Consider the following 8,872-nt stretch of genomic DNA (forward strand, 5'->3'; position numbering starts at 1 on the left):
GTTGTGTCAAATTTGTGTCCACTTCATTTCTTAAACTCTTTGGGACATGAATTACATTGGTAAGGCGATATGTTTTGCCTCTCCATGGTTTTCTTGAGGGTATGAAGAGTTAACTGTATATTTTAGGAATAAAAGTACATACAGCAGTTTCTGAAAGAGATTAGTAAATCAGTTTTGTTTTTACAGTCATTTACTGAATTCAGTTTCACAGCTTATGACCTCTGGGTTGTCAATACGGTACTGCAACCACTAGACTACTATCCTTTTGTTTTAACAATTTTTTTTCTCTCTGGTAGTTCCTGTTTTTGTCGGGTTTTTTTTTTGGTTTTGCTGCCTCTTCCTGTCAATTAAGTTAATGTCTTGTACTAAAGTTTCTCTTCAGGATTTCCTTTCTTTTGTTTTGAAACTCTGGCATATGCACTGTTTATTAGCATCTGATGTTAGTCAATTGAAAATGGTAGCTATCACATTTTCAGGGTATAAATAGTGATGTCCTTAGTAAGATGTGGCTTTTATCTTTAATGAATCTGTTACTGACTTTTTTTTGTAATGGCACTAAGCTTGGTTTTGACCATTTAAGCTCCTTTACAATTTTGATGCCATGTATACTTGCTTTTAGGCACTTGGGCATTTAATAAAGTGTACTGTAATTGTTAAGTTTTTTTTTTTGGAGGGCTGCACATGCCTAAATTGGACCTATCCCATTCTCCCTGGGATGTCTCTTTTTTTTAAATTTGACAATCCTGTGATTATTATCAAGGAGTTTGGCCTCCATGATGTCTCTTATTGTCAGACCCTCCATTTGGTTGAGTGAAAAGAAGGGAAGATAGAATTGCATGCAGAAAATAAATATCAAATATTTGATATTCAATGCATCCTAAATTCACACTTTTTAAAAAAATGCTGTTAGACTTCAGAAATTCTATTGTATGTTTTAATGTCAATATAAAGCAGTTGCATTTCATTTGTTGTGCATGAGCATGTTAAATTGGTGTACACAAGTGCTTTCAGTTTGAAATTATGATTAAATAAGCGTTTTAAGTTTTACATATGCATTACCAAGGGTACAGTAGTTCTAACTGTATGGGTAATAATGATCAATGAACTGAAAAAGAAGATCTGCCATAAACACCCCAATAGAATGGGATTTCCTTAAATACATTTCTTTAGCAATAAAATGTTAAACTCTTCATTCCTTTTAGTGGAAGATCGGGAACTAAGATTGGAATACAAGTGAATACCTATATTAACAAAGATTTTTGTTTTCATATTTTTATATAAAAATATCGTGGCCACGATAATCTGATCGCCGGAAAGTAAATCCAGCTGTTCATGGCCTGACTGTTGGAGGATTTTGCAAATCATCCCTTAAGACATGACCTATATTTTGATATAATGTGCTATCATGATGAAGTTTGGCTTGTTGATTTCATGTGCCATATAATTGCCTTAAATATGCACTATATCAACTGTACAAGTAATTTTTAACCTTCACGTTTTCTGGGACACTGTGGACTGAATTGACTATATGATTTAATTTTTTTCTTGTCCATGACATAAGGGAATTGAACTCCATTTTGTAAATAGCCTGTAGTTGTACATTTCTGTTCAGAGCCACAATTAAGCACTGTCTTATGATCTATTTTGACTAATATCCAGAGCTAAAATGCTGTGAATAGAAGCTCTGAGACATGGAGCGGCAAAACTATTGAAGTTTATAGTTAGAAGGAAATGGTCAGCATTCTGATGACTAAATCAATAATATATCCCACCATTTCCAAAAAAAGTAATAAATTAATTTACAGTATTAAACAGGTATGCTATTGAAGCTAAAGCTGCCAAACAGCAAACATTAAAGTTGAACACCTGCCATTTTCTAAAATGTTAACTCAGAAAGCTAATGGTGATAACTAGAACTCCTGGAGTGCTGAATGCTTTTTGGTTCTGAAATATGAGGCTTTTATCTGCAATGAGACTGTGCCTGAAGGTCAGCTGTATTGCTGTTTTGCTTCCTGTGTCATTTGTGGTTTTCAAAGTACAGCATCATGTGATTGGCATGCTTCCTATATTTCTCACCACTAAAGTTTCCCTTCCTTTCTCAGCCTCAAAATGTCAGTGAGTCATGACCAGTGCAGATAAGGGTTGTCCTATAAGTGTACTGTGAAAACTTCTAGTTACTACTATTGTAAACACGCGTCAATGAATTGTATTTCCTGAGACAGTGTTACACATCTGTTTTTTTTTTCATTGTCCTTTTAATATACAGAATGAATTGTGAACTCCACTTTTTTTATGTGGTAGCTTTTTATAAATTCACAAACCTGTTATTTTAATCAACCAGCGCTGTTGGAGATTTTTTGACCAATTAGCATGATTACATTGAGCTTGATAGTGAGCTATATCTTCTGTGCATTAACCATTCTCTCCCCTTTTTTTTATTGAGATCTTTGTTGCAATGCCAAGATAATTTAGAATTCTTTTAAATGATCATACTGCAGCATCTTGATCAATGGTGGTAGTAGTAGAAACATTTGTTCACTGAAATTATCTCTTTTCCTCTTGCTCTTCCCTACTCATATGAATAATGTAAAACAGCTTCCCTTAAATTTGTGAATTTCATAAAATCTTTGCAGATGGCTGCTATTTCTGCTCCCATTCTTGATCAACGTAACAGGCTACTCAGTCTCTTAAAACAAAATTTCTGGCTTGTTACCCAGAAACTCCAGACATTATTGCTTCCAAGTAAAACAGGCTACAAATCCAATTTACTGTCAGTTAAATTTAAAATATATATTTCAGGAGTTGTCTGTACTCAAACTCCAAACTTTGCAGAGGGTTTTCTTTTCCCTATTTATATTGAGTATATTTTAAGAATGAGGTCAAATGCCTGTAGGCATGCTCAATATATTTTAGAGTTCCAGTCTCTCTTAAGCAATGACTGTGCTTTAAGGACTGACATTGGAGCCAGTTACAATTTTATGTAGACCCCTTATAAATTGGGTCTGACATAAAAACATTCAGAGAACTGTTCTGTTGGCTTTTTTTCCTTGACATTTAAATTGTAATTAAATTGTAATTGGCTTGCTATTTAGAACTTCATTCTCCCTTGTACCAAGGAGAAGCTGTAGTGTATGCATGGTTCAAAGAGGAATTGCCTATTCAGATCATCTAAACAGGTACCCCTGTCAATCCTCATGGATTTGTTTGTGTTTAAAAATTCTGACTTTTTTTTGTTTCAGAATGACTCCTTACTGCCTTTGGATACTCAAAATAATCCTTTGTTATAAATAGGAGACTGCTGATAAGAAAATGACAATTAATGAATAATGACTTGAGTATAGTTCTTCAAAATTAACCAGCAAAGATTTGATTTTTAAGTGGTGTTTGTTGAAATGTTTTGAATGTATGTGATAGATCTTTTTGTTAAATCATGGATATTCTTCAGTTTTCAAAGTAATTCCGTACGTTGGCAAAGTGGTTGTGGAAGATAATACAAAAATCAATTGAAGAATGCTAAAGTTGTATAATTTTGTGAATGACCATATTTGAAGCTTTTTGTGATGTTGAAAATAATTTTTATTGAAACTTCATACGTGACTTTCAGACAAGTTACTAATTTTCCAGTGTTTTCTCTTTTGGTCTCTATTAATTTTAAGGCAACTGGCATAGATTTTAAGTAGAAAATAGTGTGCTTAATTAGAAGCTGTGAATGATTTAAGGGATGAAAAATGTGTTGCTGGAAAAGCGCAGCAGGTCAGGCAGCATCCAAGGAGCAGGAGAATTGACGTTTCGGGCATAAGCCCTTCTTCAGGACTTCAGCTCTTCTTCAATGATTAGGGGATAAAAGTTTTGGGGATTCCAATGCTTTGCAAATCAGTGATCGTGTTTAGTATTGATAATGGGCATGTTGAATTAACGTACCAACAAATACTAACCCCCTTAACCTGTTGACGGAGTCGTGGATCTGAAAGTGCCTTGATTTGCAGTAGTAGGAATTAATGTTATGTTTAGCTTTGTTGTTTCATTCAAATTTAATTTTTCTTCCATTCTAAAATTTGCCCATGGTTGAGATTTGCAGGTATGTAAAAACTTTTAATCAAAATTAATTTCAGATGTTTGGAGATCCAGTTGATGATTTGATGATGTTGCTGACAAAATTGTAAAGTTCTCAACAGGACTTGCCGGGCATATCAATTTTTCTTAAACTTGTGTTAACTGTACCATATTGTAGTAATTAACTTTGCACAGTATAATTGTGACCAACTGTTAGTATACCTTTTTTATGGGGATGAGGAAACTGAGGAAATAAACAAGCCTTATAAAGTATCTATAAAGTGAAAAACAAAGAACCAGTGCTTTGGTATAGATTCACCACCAGAAGTGTGAACGGCATGATAATTGAGCCCCTCTCAAATAACTGGTTGTTGGGGAAAAGGGTAAGAGTAGAGCAGTTTTTTAAAAAAAGTCCTCTGAATCCTGTTACAAATGAACTGCTAATAGATTTCACACTGTTCTTATTTTTAGGTTTATTTTTCCTCATGTACCCTATTTATATTGATACATCTTGATAAAGTACTTTGGCAAAAGTGACCTGTGTTAAAATCCATCTGGGAGTCTGTAACAAAATTGCTTTTTCTGTTCACAGCAATGTACAAGGTGAATATATTCCACATTGGTTCATACATTTGTATAGCTAAACTGCACTCTCAACAAAGGATATGATTCTTAGCTTTGTACAAGCTTTAGTGTTTTGTGCTGTTTTGGCTGTCATGATTTTCAAGAATATTTATAGTGTTACCAACATGGTATATGCAGAACTTGGAATAATAATAGAATTCAGAAAAATAATGATATTTGGATAACCCAGTGGGGGGGAAAAAAATTATTTAGTCACTTGTTTCTGTCCCGCTTAACCCAAGTACTAATTCGATTCGTTAACAGAGCAGCTTGTTAGTTCTATGTCCAGTGTCTTTCATGTTGAATTTCTGAACTCAACCTAACTGTCCGGGGATCCAAAAATTGTGGTGAAGCATCTTTCCATAGAGATGGGGGAAAAGGTCAACAAGAAGATCATTCCTGGATGTTTCTATGCATTTCTTTGAAGCCAACAGAGGTCAGCAAGCAAATCAAATGCTGCTGGTGGTGTGCTGCCATTGGAAGGTGGAGGAGTGATGTGAATTTAAGTGTGTGGGATGCATTATGTTAAGAATCAAAAACAACCAAGATAGAGAGGATTATTTTTATCTCCTGTTGATGCAGCAGCTGCATTTAGCATTGGCAGCGCTTATCTAGTGTAAGTAATACTTTTGCACCTAAATGTGTCTGAGCTTGGCAAAAGCACTGAGTCACCCCATATGATTAGTATCCATGATTTTTCTCCATGTACCATGTTGTACTTATTTCTGCTTTAGCAATTAAAAGAAAAATTGTGCCCCAAAGGAAGTTTTCCAAAGTCCAGATCTTCAAAATTTCTATTGCATTTATTACAGAAAAATCTGATACTAGCACTTTAGTTCAGACCAGGGTTCGGTCTACTGTTGAATTGTATAGAGCTCGCCAGATGGGCTACAGAAGGTAAGATAGCAAATTCCAATTTAGAAATTGGCCCACATTGAGGATTTTAGTCAAGGAGGTCTTTGTCAAGTCCTCTGTGTGTGAATTCCATCTTTTGAACAACAATAATTAAAGTGGTAGATTTTGCAATCTCGTGCAATATTTGAAATTACTTTTACAATAGGTGATAAGACTTTGCACTAGTTTGTAGTTTTTCTTCTATGTTTAACAGTTATTTGTAAAAGTAAAATTAATTATCAGTCTTGAGTTATTTATGCCATTGCCACACCATTAAATAAACAGGACCTAATTGAAAATCTAGTAAGCAATGTACTCCATCAGAACTGCTGGCAACACTAATCAGCTAGTGAGGTATGAACAGGAATGGACAATAGGTGTGCCCCAGCTCTATTCTTCTCTCTGAATGTGCTATCAGTTTATAATTGGTGTGCTGTTTTGTAGACTAGACTATACTGCTAGAAATATTCCAAATTAATGTTTTATTTTCTGTTTTCTCTTGTGTTCCTTTTATACGTACATACATGTCCACCTTGCTTGGATTGTTTGCTTTGTTTTTCACTGGGTTCACCTGTAGCATTGTAGGATCATCAAAAGCCCACAGAATAGACAGACGTTTTCACTATATTCCCCAGAAGATACAGCAGGAGATTGAGAGACATTTTGCAGTAATTTTACATCATAATATTCAGCATTGCAAAACCTGGAACTTTGGGTTCGTGCCTCTCTGGGTTATTCTGCCAAAGAAGTGAAACTGACAATTTTAATCTCCTTAATTCGGGACATATGAAGAATGATACTGTAACCTTCAAATTTTTAAAGTGTAGCACTTGGGAACTGCTACAAAATGTTGATCTACTTTTGCAATTTGAACATTGCGTGCAGGTATGTAGGAGGCATAAAATCATCTAATTCTCTTCCTGGCTCAAATAGATAGAATACTTGCCTCTGAAATCCAAGCCCTTCATTGTGGGAGCGATAGTTTGTGTGTTGTGATTTTAATACAAAAGTATTTAAAGCTCAAACAGGCCGGCCAGTAGAACTGCTCTATTTATGCTCCAAATTCTATGTCAGATAACCATATAATCTGCATAACCTTCCATTTCTTACTGTTATTTCTTTATCTGTGTCCAGTCATCCCATGCTATTTTCCTGAACTACTCCATAAAGCTAATTCCACATGCTAATAAATCTGGATAAAGTTCCTCCTGAATTTCTTATTGAATGAGTGCTAACCTTTTATTTATGACCATTTTAGTCTGTTCTCAACCGAACTATTTAGGAACAGAGTCGAATTTTACCTGAAATTAGATTTTCATCTGTCATTTTTGGTGGGTTTCTCTGCGTAGGCCTGAGCGAGTTTTCTTGCACTATTCTGTGACTTGCCTCTATCGCCGTCTTGCCATATGCTCAAGTACTTGCCAGTGCCAGGGAATCCCTTTTACATTTAGATTTTATTGTCACATGTACTCAAGTCACAGGGTGCAAGTGTACAATGGTGTCGCACAGTGCACCATCTTAGGTGCAAAACACCAAGGTACAAAATCTTCCTTACAGAAGTAGAAAAATAAAAATATAAGCTTTAAAAAGTTCAGCACCACCACCTTAGTATAAAAGATGTTAAAAAGTCCAACATTATAGTTCTTTGTTGAGCCATGTGCCTGCATATGCTCCAAGTTGGCCTTTCCCCAAGAGAAGGTGAGCACTGCAAATGCTGGCGATCAGAGTCAGAGTGTGGTGCTGGAAAAGCACTGCCGGTCAGGCAGCATCCAAAGAGCAGGAGAGTTGACGTTTCAGGTGTGAGCTTTTCATCAAGAATAATGAAGAGTTCATGCTTGACTCTCGTGCTCCTCGGATGCTGCCTGACAGGTTGCACTCTTCCTCCAAGAGTTAAAAATCCCACAACACCAGGTTATAGTCCAACAGGTTTAATTGGAAGCACTTTCTTTTGTCACAACCACCTGATGAAGGAGCAGCGCTCCAAAAGCTAGTGCTTCCAATTAACCCTGTTGGACTATAACCTGGTGTTGTGATTTTTAACTTTGTACACCCCAGTCCAACACCAGCATCTACAAATCTATCCTCCAAGATGGCATGCTTTCACCTGCACTGGCCTAAGACCCACCTGTGCTAGTCAGCCACCTTTGCCATCAACCACCACTGCTCACTTCTATTGGGCACACCAGGCTTTTCTGCTTGCAAGGCTTTGGGCCCAAGCGCCACTTTGTTGCTGCTGCCATCTGGGCTCGCTCTGGGCATCTGGTAACCTTAGAGGTTTATAAAATTGAGGGGCGTGGATAGGATAAATAGACAAAGTTTTTTTATTTCCCTGAGGTAAAAGAGTCTAGAACTAGAGAGCATAGGTTTAGGGTGAGAGGAGAAAGATATAAAAGAGACCTAAGGGGCAACGTTTTCACGCAGAGGGTGGTACGTGTATAAGTTGAGCTGCCAGAGGAAGTTGTGGCGGTTAGTACAATTGCAACATTTAAAAGGCATCTGGATGGGTATATGAATAGGAAGGGTTTGGAGGGAAACATCTGGGTGCTTGTAGTTGGAGCTAGATTGGGTTGGGATATCTGGTCGGCATGGACAGGTTGGACCAAAGGGTATGTTTCCGTGCTGTACATCTGACTATGATTCCTGTGCTCAAGTTTTTTTTAAACGTAAAGCATCCTTGGCTAATTTTGCGAAACTGGGTAAGTATCTTTTTCCCTTACCCATTGTATTTTTAAGTAATTCTTGGAATGAAAAACTAAGGAGAAACAAAATTAATTCAGGTATAACAAATTAACCTGATACATATGTTGATTTCAAGTGGTTAAAAATTATTTCCTATTGTTTCAATGAGTAAATGTAGTTATATGCTTAGAACTGCAAACAAGAAAGGTCAATGGTTAAATGCATATTCAATGCTGTGACTGAGTTTCAAATGGAATGGTGAGGTATTATGGGTTTATTTTCCTGAGCTAGTCCCAGGTCCTACTTTTGTCAGCTGTCAGTGCTGCCCACTGGAAAGTGTGGACAGTCGATTGCTACTATGGCCATCCAAGCCAAAACCGGTGAAGTTAGGTGAATTGACTGATCTAAATTGCCCATGTCCAGGGATATGTAAGGTAGGCAGCATGGTTATGAATGGGATGTTGTTTGGAGAGTTGATGAAGACTCTGGCCGAATGGCCTGTTTCTGCACTCTTAAAGGATTCTATGAAAATGTTACCTAAACCCTGTTGATCTCCTACCTTGAAGTATCACAACCATTCTTACTGTGTCTACTGAAACCACTTACTTCAACATCAACATCA

This window comes from Chiloscyllium plagiosum, unplaced genomic scaffold (genome assembly GCF_037043375.1).
Source record: "Chiloscyllium plagiosum isolate Xiang-an unplaced genomic scaffold, Cpla_swu_hap1 HiC_scaffold_14, whole genome shotgun sequence".
NCBI classification, from domain to species: domain Eukaryota; kingdom Metazoa; phylum Chordata; class Chondrichthyes; order Orectolobiformes; family Hemiscylliidae; genus Chiloscyllium; species Chiloscyllium plagiosum.